The sequence below is a fragment of the Pogona vitticeps genome, chromosome 2 (assembly GCF_051106095.1).
Source record: "Pogona vitticeps strain Pit_001003342236 chromosome 2, PviZW2.1, whole genome shotgun sequence".
In the NCBI taxonomy this organism is placed as follows: Eukaryota; Metazoa; Chordata; class Lepidosauria; order Squamata; family Agamidae; genus Pogona; species Pogona vitticeps.
Window position 1 is genome coordinate 233,030,194 of NC_135784.1, and position 6,042 is coordinate 233,036,235.

Genomic DNA, 6,042 nt, shown 5'->3' on the forward strand with positions numbered 1-6,042 from the left:
GCCATGAGGGACTGTACACTCCCTATTCTTACTGCTGCAACTTGGCCAGGTCTGCCTTCTGTCTGCAGTGGGGAACAAGAGCAACATTACCAGCACATGCCACATTGATGGGCAGCTGTGAGGCAACCTGGCAGTTGTCTTGAAGTGAGTGGAAAGGGAGGGGGATGGGAAACTGAAAAAGGAAAGGGAGATAGTGGGCAGGGAAGGTAGCAAACAGCATTGGATTGGGTGAGGAAAAGAAAGGAAGCAAAGAGGAAGGAATAGCAGCAGAGGTAAGGCCATAAGAAAGGTGGAAGAAGGAGCACAGGGTTCTGGAGGCTGGAACCACATGGAAAGCGACAACAAAGAGGAACTGAGAAAGGCCAGGCCTGAAATACCAGACAGGGACCACACACATCCCAGCAGAGAGAATTAGATCAGCTGATTTCAGTGGACAATCTTCATCCTTGGTCCTTGGTCCAACTGGACTCCACAGAGCAGACTGAAGCAACATCAAGGAGATGATCCACTCAAAGGGACTGGTAAGGAGACATGCGAAGCAGTGGGGTTGGTGACCAAAAGGCAATCTCTGGCGAGTGGGAGTGGACTGGATGGGCTGCTTATGAATCCCAAACAATCTGACTGGAAGAGGCTATCAGCTGATTCCTGGGTTCTGGGTGCTTTGGGGTTTGGAAGAGTGCCCCAGCAACTGCAGGTCTGTGGCTCAAATTGCAGCCCTATTATGAGCCTGGGCCAGGGAGCGCAGGTCCTTCTTCCTACCTGTTTGGAAAGGAAAGACTGCTCCCACCTAACTACCTGGAGAGACAAGGACCCTTTCCAGACCTTTCTTACATGAGAGAGAGGCCAAACCTCAGATCCTGTGTGAACTTACAAAGGTGGAGGCCCTGATCCTGTACTGACTTACTGGACTAATGGACCTCCTTCCAAGGACAATTATGACAGCTGGAGTGCTCACACTACAGGGACTTAAAGAAGTGAGGAGTAGATGGCACTGAGCCCAAAAGGAGACAGCTTGTGAAGAAGGGGTGGGGTAGGGTGGGGTAATGCAAAGTGAAAGAATCAGACTTGTGAAATGCCAATTTGGGCATCTGGCTTATTGCATGTATATCCAAGGGAGGCTCCAAAAGGGCCCTCCCCATGGAGAGAACCAAGAAGGTCACATGTGCTCATACACAATTGGACCATGAGGATTTTTGTCTTTGCCTTAAATGTGAGACATTCAGCATACCAACCGCACACTGTACTACTGAGTTGTGGTACTTCCTTACTTCTGTGAATAAAGTATATTCAACAAGAAATTATTTTTCATGTAAGTGTATGCAATTGCTCTTAACATTACACCACTCATGTGGAAAGACTGAGTTATTTGCACAAGTAAGTCCTGGAATATTCCTTGGCTAGTTCTGACTGGCTATTTTTGCTGTCCATTAAGTTAGCTTAGAATTCAAAGTTAAACCAATAACAATAACACAAAACATCTCAAGCAAGTACCAGACTTTTCCCTGGAAGAATCTTTTTAAAGTTAATGCAAAGCATGCTAATGAAGCATTTCATTGTTTTACATGTTTTTCTCAGAGAATGTAACAAAGTTCTTTCACTGAAGGGCCCTCTTTGATAATTGGAGGGAATGTAACTGGAGAGTATAAAAGCTCTTTTATAAAGCAATAACATGGTCAAGATACTTCTTTAATGAATAGTTAATAGCCATGGTGTGAATCTATCCCACATATCTAAAATGATTGCATTGCAAGAATCCTGCCAGTTCAAAACCATGTTATAATTGCGTAGGACATACCGTGTTTCCTCAAGAATAAGACAGGGTCTTATATTAATTTTTTGCTCCAAAAACGCATTAGGGCTTATTTTCAGGGGATGTTTTATTTTTTTCATGTGCAACAGTCAACATTTATTTAAATACAGTCATGTCATCTTCTGGTTGCTGCACAATGGTGGAGGGCGGGGTTTCACTTATGGTAACTGGGGCTTATTTTGGGGGTAGGGCTTATTTTACGAGCATCCTGAAAAATCATACTAGGGTTTATTTTAAGATTCAGTCTTATTTTCAGGGAAACAGGGTAGATAGAATACAATTGCAATGCCATACATTTCTAAGAGGCATCCTATATTTTCCTGGTAATACCTGGTTCTAGTATTATTGTAGTAGTACTATAGCTACATTTGTCAACAGGCAGTTTTGTTTATTTTCTTGCACATCTAAAAAAATAGAGTTGTCATCATTGCTTCGAAAAGTTATGGTTTGGCTGTTTCATTTTTAAAAAAGGAATGGAAGCTCACACTGCTAACTCCAGAAGAATATTATTATCTTCAAGAGAAATAAAATGATGGGAAACCTGTGTGCTTGCATGGTTTATTTTATAACAGAATAAGATGTGAGGTCTGACTACACTTCATTGGTATTTACCACTAACTCCATGGATAGTTTACATTAAAATGAAGCAGGCACATATCATATCATAATCACCACCATCATCATGCACTTTCAAGTCAATTCTGACTCGTGGCAACCTTTTTCAGGGTTTTCCAAGTACAGAATACTCAGGTGGTTCACCAGCCCCTTCTTCTGAGGGCACCCTGGGACTGCAGCATGCTGTTGTGCACCTAGAAATAGTCTAATTTAAATAAGGGCACAGTACAGCTCATCATTCTAGGAAAAACAGATCAGGTACCCTATGTGCCAGCACAGTCTATGTTTAGGTGCTAACTGTTGAGAGGCAACTAATGGGCCATGGGACTTCAGTGTTTCATGGACTTCAGCCCCAAGAATTCACCAGGAATTGCCCAAACCAGAATTCTGAGGGCTTTAGACAAGAAATCAAAATCCTCACATGTGTATTCCAGTTACACAGAGATGGGAAAAGAAAGGTCCATCAGCTATTTTGTTCTTGTGAAGAAGGCAGAGGAAATAGGTGGGAATGGCTCAATTCTATGGCAGGGGCAAGGGATTAGGAGATTAGTAGTTCCTCTGCCCATTAGGCTCAGTATAAGATGCCAATAAAAAGCTTTTGTTGTTGTTTAGTCATGTCCGATTCTTCGTGACCCTATGGACCAGAGCACACCAGGCCCTCCTGTCTTCCACTGCCTCCTAGTTTGGTCAAGTTCATGTTGGTAGCTTCAGTGACACTGTCCAACCATCTCATCCTCTGTCGTCCCCTTCTCCTTTGCCTTCACACTTTCCCAACATCAGGGTCCAGTCCATTAATTGTTTGTGGCTCTGACAGGGTTTAGCAACTTCCACAGATCTCCTCTGTTTGAACCAAATTCTTAGCTGGGCCATACTTTCAGTTGTAAAGATCTAGTTTACCTTGGCCCAAATATTATACCTGTCAAAAACTATTGCCCATTATAAAAAGGAAGCTACGATGATAGTTTCTTATACCAGACAGAACTTGTCCTCTTCCATACTTTTTGCTTTTAGGGGATTAAGTGTACTGATAGTAAAGACAGTACATGTTTTGTGCTTGAACAGGTTGTTCCTACATTGTGTTTTTCTCTGTTTCTGTGGCAACCATACCTCCATACAAACCAAGGGAGGGGGGAACGAAACCCACATACTAGAAAACCAAAAAACATGTTTGTTCAGTAATATTGGTTGCCTACCTATTTTAACTTTGAAGTCTTAATTAGATGTACTGTAGTAGTGATACAAACTTTGTCTCATAATGCAGATCTGTAGCAACCTTCTAGCTGGTGTAAGAAGGGAGCAAACGCCAAAGTAGAAGAAGTGCTTTGTAAGGAAGACTGAACATTCCTTAGAGATAAGCTGCTCTGTGCAGGGGTAACTAGCTGCTTTGCTGAGATGTGAGAAATTGCAACCAATGCATATATTCCTCAAGGACCAATAAACTGCTGTATACTTTTTTTATTTTTTAGAACTGTATAAAAACTTTAACCCTATTGATCTCAGGGTCCCCACCCTGCTGGGCACCCAAGTGTGCATTTGTTTTATCTGGATAAAGCTGTTGCCCTTTTCCCCAAGAAACTGTCTGCTTATTATTATTGCTTGAGTAGGCTTAGTAGAATTAGCTAAGACACCGAGCTCCAGGAGTAACACTGGTGTCACTCCAGTTATGGGATTCTGCCTTCAGGCAAGTTTACCCAGCATCTCCTTAATTGTAATACAGTACTTTGTATTGTACTATGTAGCAGGAAAATGTGTCCATGCAGAAGTCTCCTTTCTATAGATGTTCATACTGGCCACTGGGGCCGGTAACACAAAAAACATCAGGGAGCAGGGCTATGCAGTACAGTGGTGCCTCGCTTAACGAGGATAATTCGTTCCAGCAAAATCACTGTAGAACAAAATCCTCGTTAAGCGAAATAAAAAAGCCCATTGAAACACATTGAAAACCCTTCAATGCATTCCAATGGGCTGAAAACTCACCGTCCAGCGAAGATCCTCCATGGGGCGGCCATTTTTGCTGCCTGTAAAGTGAGGAATCCATCCTAGAAAACAGCGGGAGGCCATTTTGTACACCCGGTAGCCATTTTGAAACCCGACGATCGGCTGTTTTTAGATCGTCGTAATGCGAAAATCGGTTCCCGAGGCAGGGAACTGATCGTCGTGAAGCGGATTTTCCCCATTTAAACCATCATTTTGCGATCGATTTTGCGATCGCAAAAACCTAATCATCAAGCGATTTCCTCGTTAAGCGAGGCAATCGTTAAGTGAGGCGCCACTGTATAGCCCTGTTCCCCGCTTTGTGCGTTATGCTTGTACATTTAGCTTGTTGTTATGTGCTGTCAAGTCAGAACTGACTTATAGCAACCCTAATAGGGCCTTCAAGGTAAGTGATATATTTAAGGAGTGACTTTAGCAGTTCCACACCTCCAGTGAGTTTCCATTGCTGACCAAGTATTGGAACACTGGCCTTACATGTCCAAGCCCATCACTCTATCCATGACAACTAATTAGGTATAATCAAACACAGCTTACACTGAAGAAAATGTATGTCATTGTATGGAGAGTACACAGCAAGAGAAAAGTTAACTGATCAGGCTGCATCTCCTATGAGCTGTGATCTATGTTTGTTTGTTTGTTTATACCCCACCTATCTAGCCAAATGACCACTCTAGGCGGTTGACCTTCTTCTGTCTAGACTGATATTCTTATGGTTCATGATAGCACTTCCTTCTTGCATTTTACTTCTTGACTCTGTCAGGGAGAGGACAAAGGAAATATATTGTATTTGTTCTGTCAAGATATTTGTAATGGATCAGGTCACTCTATTGTAAATTAGAGTCTTGAACATATAAGCTGTACTCATGTAAGTGAAGTATGTAAGAAAAACTGTATATAAAATTCAAGCAAACACTTGTTGCTGGTTAACAGGCAGAGTTTGAGGCTTGAGTTGCCTCAGGCAGGTGTTGCTGATTACAGAGGCTTTTTCTCTGTATAAAGGAAGCTCTGGGAGAGCATTATTCAGAATAATGCTGGTTCAGGAGCTGTTATGTTGTACTGGGTTGTGAGTAACCAGTTACTATATGCTGTTATGCTAAGCTGTTTAAGTTTCATGTGTAAATACAAAGTATTTTTCTAAACTAAGTTTGGCCTGTCATAAGTTTTGCATCCATAGTTAAGGAAACAGCACTAAATGCTGTTAAGTCTCCCTCAGTTCTTTCCAGAGAGCAACATTCTCTCCTGTGATGACTTAAAATGTTTCCGCTAGTACGTACAGTAGTACTTTGCTATATGACAACCCCGTTGTACTACAAAACCGCATTACGATGACTTTTTGCGATCGCTGTAGCGATTTGCAAAACAGTCATTCCTATGGGGGAATTCCGCTGGACGTTGATTAGGTCCGTGCTTCACGGACCGTTTATTCGCAAGACAACGATTTTTCCCGACACTCGTCGGCTTCCTAAAATGGCTGCCCTGTGTTTTCTGGACCCATGCTTCGCAGGGCAGCCATTTTACAAGCTGATTGGTGCTCACAAAATGGCTTCCCTATGGGCGATCTTCGCTGGACGACCAGTTATTTTCTCCATTGGAACGCATTAAACCGAGTTTCATTGCATTCC